At 48.0% G+C, this 10,164-nt stretch overlaps 1 pseudogene; it reads left to right on the forward strand.

Annotated features, from left to right (window-relative positions):
• Nucleotides 1-453: 453 nt before the first annotated feature.
• On the forward strand, nucleotides 454-1,540 carry LOC108396352 (zinc finger FYVE domain-containing protein 1 pseudogene; annotated as a pseudogene).
• The last annotated feature ends 8,624 nt before the right edge of the window (nucleotides 1,541-10,164 follow it).

Genomic DNA, 10,164 nt, shown 5'->3' on the forward strand with positions numbered 1-10,164 from the left:
GGCCACTCCAGGGTATCCCCGGAAATGAGACTGACTTGAGGTTGGAGTATATTGAAAAGCTCCTGACCACTTTCTTTCATTACCAAAACCCCAGCCCATGAGCCCACCTCAGTGAACCATCACATCTCTCTCAGCTGTAAAAGACCCTTTCAAGTTAATTTTGACCACATATTTGCCTGCGCTTTATGGAGGATGAAAATGAAACCATCAAACTGAATCAACATTGCTGCTGATACAGGAGTCTTAGAGGGAGAAAATTCAAAATTTGAACATTTGTGAGTGTGTGAACAACAACTCACAACTAATAGAACAACAAAGGTTTTGTTTGTCTGTTGAAGATGTTCAGAACCCTGTGGAAATTCTGTGCAGTCTTCAGACTCAAAGCCTTTGTTTCACTCCTGGGGAAAGCCCAGTGACCGTTACATGGTGGTTGATTTCCTTACCAACCTGGTTCTGAGTGCCCAGGTGTCCCTGGCAGAGAAGGGCCAGGAGAGTTAGGCCTGCAGCTGGACTGAGGCTGTGGGCTTGGAGCGTGGTACGGGCTGCAGTCTGCGGATGAATGATGGAACTCAAAGCTGCCCACATCTCTTACTGTGGCCCTGGCAAGGGCTCCAGGGGGCACTCCCCAGGTGTTAGGCAGAGGGAAGCCAGGAAGTGCCAGACCTGTAAAACTGGCTCATGCTTGGAGTGCCAGAAGAGGACTCACTCTGGGGAGAACAGAAAATACGCCTGTTACTATATACCATGTCACTAAGGTCCAGGAGTTAATGGAGGAGGAAGAGATAGATGAGGAGACCAAGAGGAAGGTGACTGAGAAGGTTGTGAGCTGCCTCCTCGTAGATGACAATGAAGTTCAGGTAATGAATGAAGAGGATTTTTAGGAAATTGGACTGCAGACATGATCAGTGGAGGTGATTCCCTTTTCAGAAAATACTGGTGATGGAAAGTCTCAGACTCTCAACCACACTTTTTTTTATGGGTGTGAAATCTTCAAAACCTCCCTTGTCCAGAGTCCTGCACAGTGTATACATGCCCACAAAGCAGTGGTGAGAGACATGGGGGGCTTTGGGGGCTATGGCGCATGTAAGCCAGGGAACACTCCTGCTTAAGGTCCTGACCATCTCAGACCTCGTCATCTATCAAACTCATGCAGAACGGCTGCACAGTGACCCCTTCAAGTTCCTTGGGAATGCCTCAGAACTTACCTGAAGCACTTTACCAACCAGCTCAAGGCCACCACTGCCTGATGCAGCCTGGATGTTCCCTTGTCCACCCTGGGTCCTACTGTTATCATTTTCCATGAGACTGGGCACCCTTTACTGCTGGGCTCTGATCACCCCTCAGAGGTACCAAAGCAACTCCCCCAGGACCATTCTAGAAGCTGGGCTGCTCCCCTGAAGCCTTCAGTTCTATTCTCTACAAGGGAACAAGGACTTACAACCCTCCCAGACTTCTCTGGGCATGTGACCAATACCCTGACTGCAGCATGGCCCACTGTAGCCAGCAGGGCCGGTTTGAGAACAAGATGCTGTGGATATAGTGGTGTATAGTGGTGTGAACAGAGAGTGTGCGTGTGTGGCTTGGAAATGTTGGATTTGTGAAGGAGAAATGTTGCCCAGCACCTCTTGGGTGGGATGAACTTCACGGCTCAGTTGTGTCTGAGCTTAGCCTGGGGTGCATCAGGCCTGTGGGGTCCTGGGCAACAGCCCAGACCATCCCTGACTACTGGGGTCCCCGCTCCCAGATCCCGACCTGCAGCATAGGTACCATGCCCAAGTGGGGCTGGGGCCCTGTGCCTGTGCGGGAAGCCACGAATGTCTGGGTGGATGTTTCGAGGTACAGGCAGACAATGAAGGCAGGATGCTGATTGCTCGGAAAGTGCGCTAGGCCGGCAGAACTTTAGGAGCTCTGGCAACAGCTGTGGACATCCCCTGCGCCTGGGAAAGACTGGAGCTGGAGGTGTCCTGGGAGCCCACCCACAAGACCCTGCACTGGCACAGCTGCCCAGAGTTCAGCATCGGCCCTCGCAAGCACCACTGCTGGGCCTGCGGACAGGGCTTCTGGGATGAGGCTTCCCTGATCGTGGGGCTGTCCCAGTGACCTTTAACTCCAGCTCCTGCCCCCAGACCTTTACAATTCCTTAGGTTCTCAGGGTTAGAAACAGAAGTCTCTGAGGTAGGCCTCTGCCAGGTCCCCTATGATGCTGTGTCCTCTCTGCACTTCTGGGGTCACTTTCCCATGCCAGTGAGTGGGGCAGGTGGGATGGGGTGAGCCTGGCTGCAGGCCCAAAGGCGTGAACCCATCAGGGCAGCTGACAGCAAAGGGAGTGAAACTGAGTTTGTTACAATGAGTTCAGGTAGAAATAACAAATATCTGTATGTACATATGAAAGGAACATGGAATCTGTTCAGGCTGCTACTGGCTGCTAAGACCCATCACCGTCTGTCCCCAGCCCAGGGATTAGGGGGCTGAGGAAGCTGGCTTCCCCACAAGGCCAAGCCAGTTCCAAAGCCACTGTGCTTCACCTTCCGCCTTCAAAGCTGGTCCTTTCCTTGCCTTTTCCCTCCATGCCTCTCAGCTCCTGCGCTTCCCAGGTACTTCTTGTTAGGAATAGGCTGAGGGGATCTACCTGGGTCCTCTGGAGTTGGGTCCCAATTCTTGGCCTGAACCCGTTTCAGTTAGACCACCCAACATAGCAAGCAGGTCACCTGAAAGGGTGACCGGGTGACTGGTAGGGTCCTCAGCCCTGAGGGGTCAAAGTGCAGGAGATGTGACATTCCTTGCTCCGGGAGAGAGCGCAGGAGACAGTCGAGTGTCTCCTGCTAGCGGATGCTTCCATCTGTGGGCCACTTGGGTTTCCCAAAGGCTGCACCCCTTCCCTGAATAGAGCCCCTGCTCCCCTTCCCCTCCAGCCCCTGGAGCCCACCATCTGCTTCCGAGTGTTGCACTAGATTTTTATTGCTCACTTTGAAGTGCATTACTTCTCTGTTCCCTGACACATGACTCCTGTAGCTATGGGAAGGGTGATCGTGAGAAATCTTCCAGAGAAACAAAGCATACAGAATGGACTATTGCTGTTTGTTTGTTTGTTTTAAGTAAACATAAATATTTCAACAGATCAATTAGAGAAAGTTCTCTCTCTCTGGTCCTTGTAAGAGAAGTCAGACAAATGTTTCTCATCAGAGTTGGGACATCCATATCTATCGTGACTGAAAAGGGACTGTTGCACTGCCCTGTCTTATGGTGCATTTTATCATTAATGACTGAAAATGGGTGTGGATAAATGAAAGTTCCTGGGGCCAGGATTCTCGCCTGGCCCTGGTTGGCCAGCTCACTACACACCTATGGGCAATACATTGCTATTGACTCTACATAAGGAGCTCCGCCCAGTGCTCTGGGCCACACAGTGGCAGGGCTGCAAGGCTGCAGGAGAGCAGAGCAGAGGCTGAAGTGGTGGCAGTGCCGAGGACAGAGGCCCAGAGGATGGCTGTGTGAACAGAAAGGCCCAGAGGACAGCTGTATGGGCAGAGGGGCCCAGAAGCAGAGACTGGCTTGCTGCATGCAGACTCACTCTGAACGAACGGGATTTTAGTGATTGACCTGCCACCATGGAAATAAAGTTGGGTACAAACTGGGTGCAACCCTTTCACCCCAAGAACGTTTTACTGTCATTTTCTTTGGTCACATTGAATCCATAGTGAACTTGCCCAGGTCTGAAACCCACTGGCAAGACAATTGGCAAAGTTGGCAGGGTTCATTGTTGACCAAGGAAAAAGACAGGCTGCCTTTATGGGTGGGGTGCTTCAGCAGGCTGCCCCTATGAATGGGAAGACAGTGGTTTGTCCCCAGATGGGTACGTGGTCTGAGGTTGCTTGCCTCCTAGAGGACTGGGCCCCACCCAGGAATGGAGGCAAGTGGAGGTGATACCTGAGGCAGTAGGGGTGGCCCTTGGTATAATAAGTAGGTCTTTTGAGAGACAGAGTGCCCGTGAGGCAGTGGGGACTGTGGGTTGGCTGCTTCTCACAGTATTAAAAAAGTCTACAGAAGAGAAGGACATGCTTCTGAAAAATACTCAAGAAATGGTGGCACAAGAAAGTGAGCTGCAAACTTCTGTGTATTCCCTGAAGAAGGAAATGGCACTGATGCAAGAGGAGGCAGCATGAGAACACCGGCAGCAAGGTGAAGAAGTAAAAGATTCCTTACAGAATGAGACAGCAGTGCTGCCAGGTGCTCTGAAGGAGGAAAAGGCCATCAAGGAAAAAAACAAACTCCTGAGGGAAGCACAGATGGAGGTGGCATGAGAACATCAGCTGCAAAGCATTGAGGTGAAGGTAAAAGAGCTGAAGACTGAGCGAGCATTGCTGCGAGGCACAGTAGAAAAGGTAAAGGTTGTAGCAGAGGAAGCACTTGGGGAAGGGGAGAGAAAGGTGCCATCAGCCCCGGAAATGGAGGAGCTGGGGAAGGATGAAGGGATGATGCCCGAGGCACTGACCCCTCCTGTGTTGAAAGCACACCCAGTGGTTGTAAAGAAAATAAAGACCCAGCAGCTCTGAAAGTTCCCCAAGGAGAGGTGCAGCCCCCTCCACAGGTCATGGAGCACTCTATGGTCCACCCCTATACTCAGGCTGAGCTGGTGGATTTGCACTCCCGGTTTAGGCAGAAGCCCCCGGAGTCAATATCAGCTTGGCTCCTGCGTCTGTGGGACTTAGGGGTGGATGGAATTGTTCTGTTTGGATCAGAGATGGGAAAGATGGCTTCCCTGATGGTTCAGCCTGCCTTGAGGCAGCAGTTACAAAATGCACATCAGACCCCAGGGAATCACTCCCTCCTCAATTGGCTTATGGCTGCACTTCATGCTGTGTGGCCCAATCTGGGTGAGTGGCCATCCTCTCCTGTTAGATGGCAGACATATGCTGAGGTCCAACAGGTGTTATGAGAGCTAGGCATAAAAAATGCCATCTATAGTCCAGAGAATTATGGCCCAGATGAAGAGATTTTCACTAATGGGATGAGAAATATTGTGCTTCAAATGGCTCCCACATCCCTCTTTGGGTCTCTGGTGGCTATTCTTTCCCCTCACTTAGGGCATCCCATAAGTGAGGTGACACGTACAGTAGCAGACTTAGGAGAGGCTGAAGCAATGAGAACACAGAAAGAAATAAGGTCTGCTACTCACAAGAGGAATTTAAAGGGCTCCATGAAGGTTATGAGGACCCAGATATGGGTTGATTTAATATGGGCAGGAGAAGATGGAAGGAAATTAGATGGGAAGTCAAATAGGATCTTACTAGAGCTGTGGCAACAACTGAAACCAGAGCAGCAGCTCCAGCCATTAAGACCAAAGAGGCAGAGATCAAAGACAGAGTCACAACTCTGGCCTGTGTGCCTGCAAGACTTTTTGCTGGAGAGACTGGAGAAAGAAGGTATTGTAAGGCCCACCCATGGTTCTTTTGGTTAATTCATTTGAATAGAACTGGTTTGAATACAGCCGGGATGACCGCTTAGTGGCAATGGATCTGCTCAGGCTTGAGGGTTATTATAATTTATAGTTTCTGCTGTTTGTATATTGTATTATGTTGTTGTGGAGTTTGATTACAATGTTCCAGCTTTCTTGCCCAGGGACCACTGCAGAGGACTGAGGGCACACAGATTGAGAGGAGAGAATCCTGGAGGGGTGGAGTGTGGATAAAACGAAAGTTCCTGTGACCAGGATTCTCACCTGGCCCTGGTTGGCTAGCTCACTATGCACGTGTGGGCAATGCATTGCTATTGACTCTATGTAAGGAGCTCCGCCCAGTGCTCTGGGTGACACGGTGGCAGAGCTGCAAGGCTGCAGGAGAGGAGAGGTTGGAGTGGTGGCAGCACCTAGGACAGAGGCCCAGAGGATGGCTGTGTGGGATGACTGTGCAGGCAGAGAGGCCCCAGAGGACAGCTGTGTGGGCAGAGAGGCCCAGAGGCAGAGACTGGCTTGCCCCATACAGACTCGGTCTGAGTGAACAGGATTTTAGTGATTGACCTGCCACTGTGGAAATAAAATTGGGTATAACCCTTTCACTCCAAGAACGTTTTGCTGTCATTTTCTTTGGTCACATTGAATCCACAGAGAACTTGCCCAGGGCTGAAACCCATTGGGAAGACAATGGGATAGTTCTTGGCTGAACTGGTGGGTGGGCCAAGCCTCAGGAAGATATGTGGTGGTCAGTACTGGTGTGAGTGTAGGTGTGACATGAGGCTGGGTGTATGCTGCTCCTTTTCAGATGGCTTCATGTGGCTCAGTGGCTGAGATTCCACTCCAGGACTGTGTATTATCAAATTCACCATTCTAAAGGATGCCTCATGCTGAAAAATGGACACACTAATCCACTAAATTAACCTCTGAGACCTGATATTTTAGGTTTAAACAAGAGGGCTTGATTTTGGATTTAGAAAGCTTGTTAACTGATCTAGTCATCTCTTTTATTAGAGCTACCTGTGTATTCTCAAAGCAGATGATTGTAATAATGTGTATTTTAGGCTAGAGATGACCATCATCTTAACAACCAAATGATAAATGTTGAAAGGTTTTGAGAGCTAAGAGGCTCTCTTACCATACTGACAGGGCAGGTGAAGAAATTCCAAAGAAAGGTGTTGGCATATGTCCTCTGTGTTTTTTAATTTCCAACAAGAGACAGTGACATCACAATTCTAAACATTTCCCATTTTTGTCTGGATTATACAGAGCTTTATTCTCTGGGGAAAACAGGCATCATATACTAAGAAGAGGTGCATTTTTCTGACAAGCTGAGTGTGCTCAGGCGCCGTGTCTCCGCACTGCTGGCATGCGAGCCTCCTGTGGGAAAGGAGTAGTGCACGTGACTCCACTCCCCATGGAACACAGCTCCCAGTATCCAAGGACATCAGGGGAACTGGCTGGATATCAGAGGAGCCAGAGAGGATAAACTGAGGAGGGCAGACTCTGAAACTGACAGGGCTTATCTCAGGAAGGTCATTTGAAGGAGAATTTACCGAGGAATGACATTCTCCTCTGTCTTTGAGTAGAAGACCAGCCAGGTGCTGGCAGCCTTACAGCCTGGGCTTCCTTCCAGGTCTGCAGCACCCTACGGGCAGTTGAGCAACGTGACCCTGAAAGCAAGAAACCCTGGACAGGCCTCTGAGGCTGGGGAACTTGACCAACACCTCACCAATGAGAGATTGCGCTATCCTTGGAGATACTGCCTTTGCCTTGACCTTCAGAGCCTCCCTTTTTTTGTCCCCTCCAGCACACTGCAGCTCTATCTCCTCTGCCCTTCCTACCATAGCATTTTACTCAGAGTACCCAGAGCCACTAAGCAAGTGGGGACATGTCTATTATTTTACTCAAGAGGCATAGGTCCTAGCTCTGTGGTATTGGGTGAGTCACTCAACTTCTCCGTGTCTAATTTCCCACAAGTGTAAAATGGGGATTATAATCACATTCACCTGATAGGCCAGTTAACGAGCATTCAATGAAATCCTCCTGTAAAGCACTGAAGAACAGTGTCTTGCTCATACTCAGGCTCCATAAAGGCAGCAATAGCTGCAAGTAATGGGTGAGCAATTTCTTCTGTTACACTTTCTCCCTAAATTTCCACCTCACCACAACACATGGTGGCCTCTCCAAACACAGGACAAAGATAGAAGAAAGTGAAATGTCGCACCTGCTCTTGGGATTCTTTAGTTCTGTCTGTAGTTCTCAACATATTAAAAGACGTGTGTGTGTACAAGTGTAGATTCTTTTAATTATACAATGTCTATTCTGACTTGGTTAAGTTTTAATGCAATGGTGAAAGGGTAGAGCATATTTGTTCAACAGTTAGTGGTCAGGCTTCAGGAACACGTGGATAAAAGGTAACTCATGTTATCTTGGTTCAAATTCCTCTTTTGGGACCGACTGTTGTCTCAATGGACTTTTGCAAGGGTTTTTGTTTGTTTTCTTCTTAGTTACAGCAAAGAGTAAAATAAGTGCATCCAGATCGTCCCACATGGAGAGAGAGTGATGGCAGATTACATCTGTGGAGGCCTCATTTTGGCTTCTCTGGTCACCAGGCAGAACATATTTTCATGCATGTTGAAGACAGTCCATTAGTTCTTGGCAAGGAGAATTCAGTTTTCAAAGCTGCTTTCCCCAACAAGCTTCCCCTTGCTCATACACAAAACCCCACTGAAGGGGAAAGGCTCTCCAGGTTTATGGAGAAGAGGAGTGGACTCCATCTGTGATTCACCTTGCTCCAGCCCTGATAATCATTATCTTCACCATCCCCCAGGACTCTGGTTTGGATCAATCATTAAGTTCCCAGTGCACTGCCCAGATTAAAATCTCTCCTTCTCTTTTGGGAGAGAAGCATTTTTATTTCAAAATCATAGAGTAAGGGCTTTGAAAAGTAGTTTGCAAATTTCTTTGCCTCTGGGCAAGGCATGCCCATTCACATCCAGAATTTTCCCTCCATGCCCCATGTATCACCTTGACTGAGCTTCTGAACTCTCCCAGTGCAGCTGAAATGGGAACAAACAAAGGTTTACCCCTCTCTTTTTCAGTGGAAATGTAAGCCAGGGTTGGGCCAGGATTTTCAGTGGGATCCTTAGATTGGTTCCTGGGAAAGTTCAGTAGATGTCCTTTGTAGTACCTAACCACCACTGGGTGTGGACTCCTTGACCTAAATGTGCTCTGAGCAAAGCCTCCTTCATGTTAGGCAGGTAAGTACACTGGTGAAAGCTGCCAAGATGCTTACAGATCAATATTCACTGGCAATCAGCATTTTGGAGCAGGGTTTCCATGGTAACATTTCCAGTCTCAAATGACTGTCATGAGGTGAAAAAATCCTCTTAAAATAAATGAAAGCAGCAAAGGTATATTTATAAACCTCTTACCAAACACCTATCTGTTCACAAAGTAGAACATGTTCTTTATGCTATAGACACTGAGATTGGGGGAAATTTCATGCCATAAATGTTTTCTCAGAAGACTTTTTAATTCTCATGCCCCAAAAATGGTCTGTAAAAATAACGAATACAGATTTTATAAATGGGGAGAGTTCTGAGGAATTACTGGCTTTTTACACTGAGATATTATGCAGTTGTGACATTAAAATTCTATACTAAACTACCAATAGCTCATCTGAAATTTGTAAAATGGTACTTGACTGGGAGTTTTCTTATGTCTAAGTTGTACAAATTATTTCTTGCAGGATCAGTAAGTTAAGTGTCATAACATTTGTTATGCAATGGAGAAAAGGCTTTGGTCATATAGATAAAAACACTTCGGCACAGTTTTGCCTTGTTCTTGCAAAGCCTCATCCCTTGCTTGCCTTTCCTTACTAACAGAACCACAGTTTTATTTACAGCAGCAATGTACCCCGCTAAAAATACTCAATTTCATAGCCTCCCTTGGAGTTAGAGGTGGCCGTATGATGTAGTTCTGGCCAGTAATATATAAGCAGAAGGCCCTGAGGAGGATATTGTTAGAAGACAATTCTCCATGGTCCCTTTCATTTCTGTATATCTTACAAGCAGAGACATTGACTATCTTTTGTTTCCAAGTATCTTCCCAAGGATGTGTGAATGGCATACAACCTTGGAAGATTGAGGTACTGTCTCTCCAGAGCAATGGGGAGGCTTGCCTAGAGCCTTGGAAGACAGAAAAACAATGTTTCACTCTAGAGCAAAGGGCAGGCCTTCCTACTGCCCATTATAGAAGATTTCGGGCACCTAAGCTCAGGTTCCTCTCCTGTAAGACAACCCACCAAGTGGGCAAGCATTCCTGGGGGCCAATCTGTATTGCCTCAGTGGGACTGAAAGGCAATGAGAACTACCACAAATTTGCTGATGCTTATACTGCTTGCTATGTTGTAACAAGTCTGTTGTCTCTGATCCAGGAGCCTTGTGTGTTCTGCCAGCATCCATGAAGCCATGGCAGGCTAATTTGTTAGCTTGTAAGTAAGTTGAAATCTCAGACCCTTTCTAGTTCTTGACAGGATATTCCTTTTGGAGGAAAAAAAGGAAGGTAGGAGAAAGCTCTTGCCCCTTTGCCCTTCTTTCTTCCTGCCCTGAGGTGAAGCAATCATTTTGGGACCATGAGGTAAGAGCATGAGATGCTCATGAGATACATTTAAGGATGGCACAGCAGAAAGACAAAGAACCCGGGTCCCT

The sequence above is a fragment of the Manis javanica genome, chromosome 8 (assembly GCF_040802235.1).
Source record: "Manis javanica isolate MJ-LG chromosome 8, MJ_LKY, whole genome shotgun sequence".
Lineage (NCBI taxonomy): Eukaryota > Metazoa > Chordata > Mammalia > Pholidota > Manidae > Manis > Manis javanica.